This window comes from Phalangium opilio, unplaced genomic scaffold, assembly GCF_054372755.1.
Source record: "Phalangium opilio isolate 3A_F unplaced genomic scaffold, DU_Popi_V2 ptg000054l_1, whole genome shotgun sequence".
Classification (NCBI taxonomy): domain Eukaryota; kingdom Metazoa; phylum Arthropoda; class Arachnida; order Opiliones; family Phalangiidae; genus Phalangium; species Phalangium opilio.
This window is the reverse complement of record NW_028324173.1, coordinates 2,532,623-2,545,109: the sequence shown is the minus strand read 5'-3', so window position 1 is coordinate 2,545,109 and position 12,487 is coordinate 2,532,623. Positions and strand designations below refer to the sequence as shown.

Below are 12,487 nucleotides of genomic sequence, written 5' to 3'. Positions count from 1 at the left end.
CATCTTTATAAAAAATAACAATAAGAAGATATGTTTGTTTTTTCATATCTGGTGGAATTTAAGAGGAAACAAAAGTGAAAAAGCCATCGGCATGCAGTGTTCCCAAGTAGTGACTGCGCTCGACGCTGCTTAACTTCGGTTATCGTACGAGAACCGGTGTATTCAGCGTGTTATGGCCGTTGCCGATAGTGCTAGTTAATAATTTAAATTAAATTAACTTTCATCTTTATAAAACAATAACAAAAAGAAGATATGTGTGCTTTTTTCAATTCGGTTGGAATTTAAAAGAGGAAACAAAAGTGAAAAACCAACGGCACGCAGTATTCCCAAGTACTGACTGCGCTCGACGCTGCTAACGTCGGCGATCGGACGAGAACCGGTGTTCTCAGCGTGATATGGCCGTTGCCGAGAGTGCTAGTTAAAAATTCGAATTTAAATTAAGTGAGACAAATTAACCTTCATCTTTATAAAACAATAACAAAAAGAAGATATGTTTGCTTTTTTCATATCGGGTGGAATTTTAAAGAGGAAACAAAAGTGAAAAAGCCAACGGCACGCAGTATTCCCAAGTACTGACTGCGCTCGACGCTGCTAACGTCGGCGATCGGACGAGAACCGGTGTTCTCAGCGTGATATGGCCGTTGCCGAGAGTGCTAGATAATAATTCGAATTTAAATTAAGCGAGACAAATTAACCTTCATCTTTTTAAAACAATAACAAAAAGAAAATATGTTTGCTTTTTTCATATCTATTGGAATTTAAAAGAGGAAAAAAAAGTGAAAAGGCTAACGGCACGCAGTGTTCCTAAGTGGTCGCCCTCCCAAGTACTGACTGCGCTCGACGCTGCTTAACTTCGGTGATCGGACGAGAACCGGTGTATTCAGCGTGATATGGCCGTTGCCGAGAGTGCTAGTTAATAATTTAAATTAAATTAACTTTCATCTTTATAAAACAATAACAAAAAGAAGATATGTGTGCTTTTTTCAATTCGGTTGGAATTTAAAAGAGGAAACAAAAGTGAAAAACCAACTTAGGAACACTGCGTGACGTAAGCTTTTTTCCTCTTTTAAATTCCAATAGATATGAAAAAAGCAAACATGTTTTCATTTTGTTATTGTTTTAAAAAGATGAAGGTTAATTTGTCTCACTTAATTTAAATTCGAATTATTATCTAACACTCTCGGCAACGGCCATATCACGCTGAGAACACCGGTTCTCGTCCGATCGCCGACGTTAGCAGCGTCGAGCGCAGTCAGTACTTGGGAATACTGCGTGCCGTTGGCTTTTTCACTTTTGTTTCCTCTTTTAAATTCCACCCGATATGAAAAAAGCAAACATATCTTCTTTTTGTTTTTGTTTTATAAAGATGAAGGTTAATTTGTCTCACTTAATTTAAATTCGAATTTTTAACTAGCACTCTCGGCAACGGCCATATCACGCTGAGAACACCGGTTCTCGTCCGATCGCCGACGTTAGCAGCGTCGAGCGCAGTCAGTACTTGGGAATACTGCGTGCCGTTGGTTTTTCACTTTTTTTTCCTCTTTTAAATTTTAATAGATATGAAAAAAGCAAACATGTTTTCATTTTGTTATTGTTTTATAAAGATGAAAGTTAATTAAATTCAAATTATTAAATAGCACTCTCGGCAACGGCCATATCACGCCGAATACACCGGTTCTCGTCCGATAACCGAAGTTAAGCAGCGTCGAGCGCAGTCAGTACTTGGGAGGGAGACCACTTAGGAACACTGCGTGCCGTTGATTTTTTCACTTTTATTTCCTCTTATAAATTTTAATAGATATGAAAAAAGCAAACATGTTTTTTTTGTTATTGTTTTAAAATGATGAAGGTTAATTTGTCTCACTTAATTTAAATTCGAATTATTAACAAGGACTCTCGGCAACGGCCATATCACGCTGAAAACACCGGTTTTCGTCCGATCACCGAAGTTAAGCAGCGTCGAGCGCATACAGTACTTGGGAATACTGCGTTCCGTTGGTTTTTCACTTTTGTTTCCTCTTTTAAATTCCACCCGATATGAAAGAAGCAAACATATCTTCTTTTTGTTATTGTTTTATAAAGATGAAAGTTAATTAAATTCAAATTATTAACTAGCATTCTCGACAACGGCCATATCACGCTGAATACACCGGTTCTCGTCCGATAACCGAAGTTAAGCAGCGTCGAGCGCAGTCAGTACTTGGGAACACCGCATGCCGATGGCTTTTTCACTTTTGTTTCCTCTTAAATTCCACCAGATATGAAAAAAAAAAACATATCTTCTTATTGTTATTTTTTATAAAGATGAAGGTTAATTAAGTTCAAATTATTAACTAGCACTCTCGGCAACGGCCATATCACGCTGAATACACCGGTTCTCGTCCGATCACCGAAGTTAAGCAGCGTCGAGCGCAGTCAGTACTTGGGAGGGCGACCACTTAGGAACACTGCGTGCCGTTAGCCTTTTCACTTTTTTTTCCTCTTTTAAATTCCAATAGATATGAAAAAAGCAAACATATTTTCTTTTTGTTATTGTTTTAAAAAGATGAAGGTTAATTTGTCTCGCTTAATTTAAATTCGAATTATTATCTAGCACTCTCGGCAACGGCCATATCACGCTGAGAACACCGGTTCTCGTCCGATCGCCGACGTTAGCAGCGTCGAGCGCAGTCAGTACTTGGGAATACTGCGTGCCGTTGGCTTTTTCACTTTTGTTTCCTCTTTAAAATTCCACCCGATATGAAAAAAGCAAACATATCTTCTTTTTGTTATTGTTTTATAAAGATGAAGGTTAATTTGTCTCACTTAATTTAAATTCGAATTTTTAACTAGCACTCTCGGCAACGGCCATATCACGCTGAGAACACCGGTTCTCGTCCGATCGCCGACGTTAGCAGCGTCGAGCGCAGTCAGTACTTGGGAATACTGCGTGCCGTTGGTTTTTCACTTTTGTTTCCTCTTTTAAATTCCAACCGAATTGAAAAAAGCACACATATCTTCTTTTTGTTATTGTTTTATAAAGATGAAAGTTAATTTAATTTAAATTATTAACTAGCACTATCGGCAACGGCCATAACACGCTGAATACACCGGTTCTCGTACGATAACCGAAGTTAAGCAGCGTCGAGCGCAGTCACTACTTGGGAACACTGCATGCCGATGGCTTTTTCACTTTTGTTTCCTCTTAAATTCCACCAGATATGAAAAAACAAACATATCTTCTTATTGTTATTTTTTATAAAGATGAAGGTTAATTAAGTTCAAATTATTAACTAGCACTCTCGGCAACGGCCATATCACGCTGAATACACCGGTTCTCGTCCGATCACCGAAGTTAAGCAGCGTCGAGCGCAGTCAGTACTTGGGAGGGTGACCACTTAGGAACACTGCGTGCCGTTAGCTTTTTCACTTTTTTTTTCCTCTTTTAAATTCCAATAGATATAAAAAAGCAAACATATTTTCTTTTTGTTATTGTTTTAAAAAGATGAAGGTTAATTTGTCTCACTTAATTTAAATTCGAATTTTTAACTAGCACTCTCGGCAACGGCCATATCACGCTGAGAACACCGGTTCTCGTCCGATCGCCGACGTTAGCAGCGTCGAGCGCAGTCAGTACTTGGGAATACTGCGTGCCGTTGGTTTTTCACTTTTGTTTCCTCTTTTAAATTCCAACCGAATTGAAAAAAGCACACATATCTTCTTTTTGTTATTGTTTTATAAAGATGAAAGTTAATTTAATTTAAATTATTAACTAGCACTATCGGCAACGGCCATAACACGCTGAATACACCGGTTCTCGTACGATAACCGAAGTTAAGCAGCGTCGAGCGCAGTCACTACTTGGGAACACTGCATGCCGATGGCTTTTTCACTTTTGTTTCCTCTTAAATTCCACCAGATATGAAAAAACAAACATATCTTCTTATTGTTATTTTTTATAAAGATGAAGGTTAATTAAGTTCAAATTATTAACTAGCACTCTCGGCAACGGCCATATCACGCTGAATACACCGGTTCTCGTCCGATCACCGAAGTTAAGCAGCGTCGAGCGCAGTCAGTACTTGGGAGGGTGACCACTTAGGAACACTGCGTGCCGTTAGCTTTTTCACTTTTTTTTTCCTCTTTTAAATTCCAATAGATATAAAAAAGCAAACATATTTTCTTTTTGTTATTGTTTTAAAAAGATGAAGGTTAATTTGTCTCACTTAATTTAAATTCGAATTATTATCTAGCACTCTCGGCAACGGCCATATCACGCTGAGAACACCGGTTCTCGTCCGATCGCCGACGTTAACAGCGTCGAGCGCAGTCAGTACTTGGGAATACTGCGTGCCGTTGGTTTTTCACTTTTGTTTCCTCTTTTAAATTCCACCCGATTTGAAAAAAGCACACATATCTTCTTTTTGTTATTGTTTTATAAAGATGAAAGTTAATTAAATTAAAATTATTAACTAGCATTCTCGGCAACGGCCATATCACGCTGAATACACCGGTTCTCGTCCGATAACTGAAATTAAGCAGCGTCGAGCGCAGTCACTACTTGGGAGGGAGACCACTTAGGAACACTGCGTGCCGTTGGCTTTTTCACTTTTTTTTCCTCTTTTAAATTTTAATAGATATGAAAAAGCAAACATGTTTTCATTTTGTTATTGTTTTAAAATGATGAAGGTTAATTTGTCTCACTTAATTTAAATTCGAATTATTAACTAGCACTCTCGGCAACGGCCATATCACGCTGAATACACCGGTTTTCGTCCGATCACCGAAGTTAAGCAGCGTCGAGCGCATACAGTACTTGGGAATACTGCGTTCCGTTGGTTTTTCACTTTTGTTTCCTCTTTTAAATTCCACCCGATATGAAAGAAGCAAACATATCTTCTTTTTGTTATTGTTTTATAAAGATGAAAGTTAATTAAATTCAAATTATTGACTAGCATTCTCGACAACGGCCATATCACGCTGTATACACCGGTTCTCGTCCGATAACCGAAGTTAAGCAGCGTCGAGCGCAGTCAGTACTTGGGAACACTGCATGCCGATGGCTTTTTCACTTTTGTTTCCTCTTAAATTCCACCAGATATGAAAAAAAAACATATCTTCTTATTGTTATTTTTTATAAAGATGAAGGTTAATTAAGTTCAAATTATTAACTAGCACTCTCGGCAACGGCCATATCACGCTGAATACACCGGTTCTCGTCCGATCACCGAAGTTAAGCAGCGTCGAGCGCAGTCAGTACTTGGGAGTGCGACCACTTAGGAACACTGCGTGCCGTTAGCCTTTTCACTTTTTTTTTCCTCTTTTAAATTCCAATAGATATGAAAAAAGCAAACATATTTTCTTTTTGTTATTGTTTTAAAAAGATGAAGGTTAATTTGTCTCGCTTAATTTAAATTCGAATTATTATCTAGCACTCTCGGCAACGGCCATATCACGCTGAGAACACCGGTTCTCGTCCGATCGCCGACGTTAGCAGCGTCGAGCGCAGTCAGTACTTGGGAATACTGCGTGCCGTTGGCTTTTTCACTTTTGTTTCCTCTTTAAAATTCCACCCGATATGAAAAAAGCAAACAAATCTTCTTTTTGTTATTGTTTTATAAAGATGAAGGTTAATTTGTCTCACTTAATTTAAATTCGAATTTTTAACTAGCACTCTCGGCAACGGCCATATCACGCTGAGAACACCGGTTCTCGTCCGATCGCCGACGTTAGCAGCGTCGAGCGCAGTCAGTACTTGGGAATACTGCGTGCCGTTGGTTTTTCACTTTTGTTTCCTCTTTTAAATTCCAACCGAATTGAAAAAAGCACACATATCTTCTTTTTGTTATTGTTTTATAAAGATGAAAGTTAATTTAATTTAAATTATTAACTAGCACTATCGGCAACGGCCATAACACGCTGAATACACCGGTTCTCGTACGATAACCGAAGTTAAGCAGCGTCGAGCGCAGTCACTACTTGGGAACACTGCATGCCGATGGCTTTTTCACTTTTGTTTCCTCTTAAATTCCACCAGATATGAAAAAACAAACATATCTTCTTATTGTTATTTTTTATAAAGATGAAGGTAAATTAAGTTCAAATTATTAACTTGCACTCTCGGCAACGGCCATATCACGCTGAATACACCGGTTCTCGTCCGATCACCGAAGTTAAGCAGCGTCGAGCGCAGTCAGTACTTGGGAGGGCGACCACTTAGGAACACTAAGTGCCGTTAGCTTTTTCACTTTTTTTTCCTCTTTTAAATTCCAATAGATATAAAAAAGCAAACATATTTTCTTTTTGTTATTGTTTTAAAAAGATGAAGGTTAATTTGTCTCACTTAATTTAAATTCGAATTATTATCTAGCACTCTCGGCAACGGCCATATCACGCTGAGAACACCGGTTCTCGTCCGATCGCCGACGTTACCAGGAAAAAATGCATTCAAAAGTGTACCGAAAAAATCGCTAGTTTTTTTCTTCAAGATACAAAATCCGTGACAACGATTTTTTTTCACTATTTTCAAATATAACCACTGAAACCATTTTTTTTGTACTTTTTGCTTTAATTCAAGCAAATATAACGATATTCATCCAAAAAACTGTTAAAATTCAATTTCCAATAAGAAATCGTTGTCACGGATTTTGTATCTTGAAGAAAAAAAACATGCGATTTTTTCGGTACACTTTTGAATGCATTTTTTTCTGGACAAATTTTTGACCGAATTCAGCTTATTTACCTATAAAATACTCATTAAAGGTGATTTCATATCGATTGATCAATAAATAAAAATGTACCTTTATTTTTAATAACATTTTCAAAATCGACGTTTCTCGGCCAGAGAAGCACATTTTGAGAATTTTTTCACTATTTTAAAATATAACCACTGAGACCACTATTTTTGTAGTTTTTGCTTTAATTCAAGCAAATATAACGATATTCACCCAAAAAACTGTTAAAATTCAATTTCCAATAAGAAATCGTTGTCACGGATTTTGTATCTTGAAGAAAAAACATGCGATTTTTTCGGTACACTTTTTAATGAATTTTTTTCTGGACAAATTTTGGACCGAATTCAGCTTTATTACCTATAAAATACTCATTAAAAGTGATTTCATCTCGATTGATCAATAAATAAAATTGAACCTCGATTTTTAATAACATTTTCAAAATCGACGTTTCTCGGCCAGTGAAGCACATTTTGAGAATTTTTTCACTATTTTCAAATATAACCACTGAAACCATTTTTTTGTACTTTTTGCTTTAATTCAAGCAAATATAACGATATTCATCCAAAAAACTGTTAAAATTCAATTTCCAATAAGAAATCGTTGTCACGGATTTTGTATCTTGAAGAAAAAAACTAGCGATTTTTTCGGTACACTTTTGAATGCATTTTTTTCTGGACAAATTTTGGACCGAATTCAGCTTTATTACCTATAAAATACTCATTAAAAGTGATTTCATCTCGATTGATCAATAAATAAAATTGAACCTCGATTTTTAATAACATTTTCAAAATCGACGTTTCTCGGCCAGTGAAGCACATTTTGAGAATTTTTTCACTATTTTCAAATATAACCACTGAAACCATTTTTTTGTACTTTTTGCTTTAATTCAAGCAAATATAACGATATTCATCCAAAAAACTGTTAAAATTCAATTTCCAATAAGAAATCGTTGTCACGGATTTTGTATCTTGAAGAAAAAAAACATGCGATTTTTTCGGTACACTTTTTAAGGAATTTTTTTCTGGACAAATTTTTGACCGAATTCGGCTTATTTACCTATAAAATACTCATTAAAAGTGATTTCATCTCGATTGATCAATAAATAAAAATGAACCTCGATTTTTAATAACATTTTCAAAATCGACGTTTCTCGGCCAGAGAAGCACATTTTGAGAATTTTTTCACTATTTTAAAATATAACCACTGAAACCACTATTTTTGTAGTTTTTGCTTTAATTCAAGCAAATATAACGATATTCATCCAAAAAACTGTTTAAATTCAATTTCCAATAAGAAATCGTTGTCACGGATTTTGTATCTTGAAGAAAAAAACTAGCGATTTTTTCGGTACACTTTTGAATGCATTTTTTCTTGGACAAATTTTGGACCGAATTCAGCTTTATTACCTATAAAATACTCATTAAAAGTGATTTCATCTCGATTGATCAATAAATAAAATTGAACCTCGATTTTTAATAACATTTTCAAAATCGACGTTTCTCGGCCAGTGAAGCACATTTTGAGAATTTTTTCACTATTTTCAAATATAACCACTGAAACCATTTTTTTTGTACTTTTTGCTTTAATTCAAGCAAATATAACGATATTCATCCAAAAAACTGTTAAAATTCAATTTCCAATAAGAAATCGTTGTCACGGATTTTGTATCTTGAAGAAAAAAAACAACCGATATTTTCGGTACACTTTTGAATGCATTTTTTTCTGGACAAATTTTTGACCGAATTCAGCTTATTTACCTATAAAATACTCATTAAAAGTGATTTCATCTCGATTGATCAATAAATAAAATTGAACCTCGATTTTTAATAACATTTTCAAAATCGACGTTTCTCGGCCAGTGAAGCACATTTTGAGAATTTTTTCACTATTTTCAAATATAACCACTGAAACCATTTTTTTGTACTTTTTGCTTTAATTCAAGCAAATATAACGATATTCATCCAAAAAACTGTTAAAATTCAATTTCCAATAAGAAATCGTTGTCACGGATTTTGTATCTTGAAGAAAAAAAACATGCGATTTTTTCGGTACACTTTTTAATGAATTTTTTTCTGGACAAATTTTTGACCGAATTCAGCTTATTTACCTATAAAATACTCATTAAAGGTGATTTCATATCGATTGATCAATAAATAAAAATGTACCTTTATTTTTAATAACATTTTCAAAATCGACGTTTCTCGGCCAGAGAAGCACATTTTGAGAATTTTTTCACTATTTTAAAATATAACCACTGAAACCACTATTTTTGTAGTTTTTGCTTTAATTCAAGCAAATATAACGATATTCATCCAAAAAACTGTTAAAATCAATTTCCAATAAGAAATCGTTGTTACGGATTTTGTATATAGAAGAAAAAAAACATGCGATTTTTTCGGTACACTTTTTAAGGAATTTTTTTCTGGACAAATTTTTGACCGAATTCAGCTTAATTATCTATAAAATACTCATTAAAAGTGATTTCATCTCGATTGATCAATAAATAAAAATGAACCTCGATTTTTAATAACATTTTCAAAATCGACGTTTCTCGGCCGGAGAAAAACATAGTGAGAATTTTTTCACTATTTTAAAATATAACCATTGAAACCATTTATTTTGTATTTTTTGCTTTAATTCAATCAAATATAACGATATTCATCCAAAAAACTGTTAAAATTCAATTTCCAATAAGAAATCGTTGTCACGGATTTTGTATCTTGAAGAAAAAAACTAGCGATTTTTTCGGTACACTTTTGAATGCATTTTTTTCTGGACAAATTTTGGACCGAATTCAGCTTTATTACCTATAAAATACTCATTAAAAGTGATTTCATCTCGATTGATCAATAAATAAAATTGAACCTCGATTTTTAATAACATTTTCAAAATCGACGTTTCTCGGCCAGTGAAGCACATTTTGACAATTTTTTCACTATTTTCAAATATAACCACTGAAACCATTTTTTTTGTATTTTTTGCTTTAATTCAAGCAAATATAACGATATTCATCCAAAAAACTGTTAAAATTCAATTTCCAATAAGAAATCGTTGTCACGGATTTTGTATCTTGAAGAAAAAAACATGCGATTTTTTCGGTACACTTTTTAATGAATTTTTTTCTGGACAAATTTTTGACCGAATTCAGCTTATTTACCTATAAAATACTCATTAAAGGTGATTTCATATCGATTGATCAATAAATAAAAATGTACCTTTATTTTTAATAACATTTTCAAAATCGACGTTTCTCGGCCAGAGAAGCACATTTTGAGAATTTTTTCACTATTTTAAAATATAACCACTGAAACCACTATTTTTGTAGTTTTTGCTTTAATTCAAGCAAATATAACGATATTCATCCAAAAAACTGTTAAAATTCAATTTCCAATAAGAAATCGTTGTCACGGATTTTGTATCTTGAAGAAAAAAACAAGCGATTTTTTCGGTACACTTTTGAATGCATTTTTTTCTGGACAAATTTTTGACCGAATTCAGCTTATTTACCTATAAAATACTCTTTAAAGGTGATTTCATATCGATTGATCAATAAATAAAAATGTACCTTTATTTTTAATAACATTTTCAAAATCGACGTTTCTCGGCCAGAGAAGCACATTTTGAGAATTTTTTCACTATTTTAAAATATAACCACTGAAACCATTATTTTTGCACTTTTTGCTTTAATTCAAGCAAATATAACGATATTCATCCAAAAGACTGTTAAAATTCAATTTCCAATAAGAAATCGTTGTCACGGATTTTGTATCTTGAAGAAAAAAAACATGCGATTTTTTCGGTACACTTTTTAATGAATTTTTTTCTGGACAAATTTTTGACCGAATTCAGCTTTATTACCTATAAAATACTCATTAAAGGTGATTTCATATCGATTGATCAATAAATAAAAATGTACCTTTATTTTTAATAACATTTTCAAAATCGACGTTTCTCGGCCAGAGAAGCACATTTTGAGAATTTTTTCACTATTTTAAAATATAACCACTGAAACAACTATTTTTGTAGTTTTTGCTTTAATTCAAGCAAATATAACGATATTCATCCAAAAAACTGTTAAAATTCAAATTCCAATAAGAAATCGTTGTCACGGATTTTGTATCTTGAAGAAAAAAAACATGCGATTTTTTCGGTACACTTTTTAAGGAATTTTTTTCTGGACAAATTTTTGACCGAATTCAGCTAAATTATCTATAAAATACTCATTAAAAGTGATTTCATCTCGATTGATCAATAAATAAAAATGAACCTCGATTTTTAATAACATTTTCAAAATCGACGTTTCTCGGCCGGAGAAAAACATTTTGAGAATTTTTTCACTATTTTAAAATATAACCATTGAAACCATTATTTTTGTATTTTTTTGCTTTAATTCAATCAAATATAACGATATTCATCCAAAAAACTGTTAAAATTCAATTTCCAATAAGAAATCGTTGTCACGGATTTTGTATCTTGAAGAAAAAAACATGCGATTTTTTCGGTACACATTTTAATGAATTTTTTTCTGGACAAATTTTTGACCGAATTCAGCTTATTTACCTATAAAATACTCATTAAAGGTGATTTCATATCGATTGATCAATAAATAAAAATGTAGCTTTATTTTTAATAACATTTTCAAAATCGACGTTTCTCGGCCAGAGAAGCACATTTTGAGAATTTTTTCACTATTTTAAAATATAACCACTGAAACCACTATTTTTGTAGTTTTTGCTTTAATTCAAGCAAATATAACGATATTCACCCAAAAAACTGTTAAAATTCAATTTCCAATAAGAAATCGTTGTCACGGATTTTGTATCTTGAAGAAAAAAACATGCGATTTTTTCGGTACACATTTTAATGAATTTTTTTCTGGACAAATTTTTGACCGAATTCAGCTTATTTACCTATAAAATACTCATTAAAGGTGATTTCATATCGATTGATCAATAAATACAAATGTACCTTTATTTTTAATAACATTTTCAAAATCGACGTTTCTCGGCCAGAGAAGCACATTTTGAGAATTTTTTCACTATTTTAAAATATAACCACTGAAACCACTATTTTTGTAGTTTTTGATATAATTCAAGCAAATATAACGATATTCACCCAAAAAACTGTTAAAATTCAATTTCCAATAAGAAATCGTTGCCACGGATTTTGTATCTTGAAGAAAAAAACATGCGATTTTTTCGGTACACTTTTTAATGAATTTTTTTCTGGACAAATTTTGGACCGAATTCAGCTTATTTACCTATAAAATACTCATTAAAGGTGATTTCATATCGATTGATCAATAAATAAAAATGTACCTTTATTTTTAATAACATTTTCAAAATCGACGTTTCTCGGCCAGAGAAGCACATTTTGAGCATTTTTTCACTATTTTAAAATATAACCACTGAAACCACTAATTTTGTAGTTTTTGCTTTAATTCAAGCAAATATAACGACATTCATCCAAAAAACTGTTAAAATTCAATTTGCAATAAGAAATCGTTGTCACGGATTTTGTATCTTGAAGAAAAAAAACATGCGATTTTTTCGGTACACTTTTTAAGGAATTTTTTTCTGGACAGATTTTTGACTGAATTCAGCTTAATTAGCTATAAAATACTCATTAAAAGTGATTTCATCTCGATTGATCAATAAATAAAAATGAACCTCGATTTTTAATAACATTTTCAAAATCGACGTTTCTCGGCCGGAGAAAAACATTTTGAGAATTTTTTCACTATTTTAAAATATAACCATTGAAACCATTATTTT

At 32.9% G+C, this 12,487-nt stretch overlaps 4 non-coding genes and 4 pseudogenes across 4 annotated transcripts; 7 read left to right on the top strand and 1 right to left on the bottom strand.

The window, feature by feature from the left end:
- Nucleotides 1-783: 783 nt before the first annotated feature.
- On the bottom strand, nucleotides 784-902 carry LOC149670372 (5S ribosomal RNA). The gene has a single exon (XR_016367226.1). It is a non-coding gene; the product is annotated as a 5S ribosomal RNA (ribosomal RNA).
- A 742-nt stretch (nucleotides 903-1,644) lies between these two features.
- On the top strand, nucleotides 1,645-1,763 carry LOC149670371 (5S ribosomal RNA; annotated as a pseudogene).
- A 581-nt stretch (nucleotides 1,764-2,344) lies between these two features.
- Nucleotides 2,345-2,463, top strand: LOC149670370 (5S ribosomal RNA). Its single transcript, XR_016367225.1, has one exon. It is a non-coding gene; the product is annotated as a 5S ribosomal RNA (ribosomal RNA).
- Nucleotides 2,464-3,283: 820 nt separating this feature from the next.
- On the top strand, nucleotides 3,284-3,402 carry LOC149670369 (5S ribosomal RNA). The gene has a single exon (XR_016367709.1). It is a non-coding gene; the product is annotated as a 5S ribosomal RNA (ribosomal RNA).
- Nucleotides 3,403-3,983: 581 nt separating this feature from the next.
- LOC149670368 (5S ribosomal RNA) lies at nucleotides 3,984-4,102 on the top strand. The gene has a single exon (XR_016367708.1). It is a non-coding gene; the product is annotated as a 5S ribosomal RNA (ribosomal RNA).
- A 360-nt stretch (nucleotides 4,103-4,462) lies between these two features.
- On the top strand, nucleotides 4,463-4,581 carry LOC149670367 (5S ribosomal RNA; annotated as a pseudogene).
- Nucleotides 4,582-5,161: 580 nt separating this feature from the next.
- LOC149670366 (5S ribosomal RNA) lies at nucleotides 5,162-5,280 on the top strand (annotated as a pseudogene).
- Nucleotides 5,281-6,101: 821 nt separating this feature from the next.
- On the top strand, nucleotides 6,102-6,220 carry LOC149670365 (5S ribosomal RNA; annotated as a pseudogene).
- The last annotated feature ends 6,267 nt before the right edge of the window (nucleotides 6,221-12,487 follow it).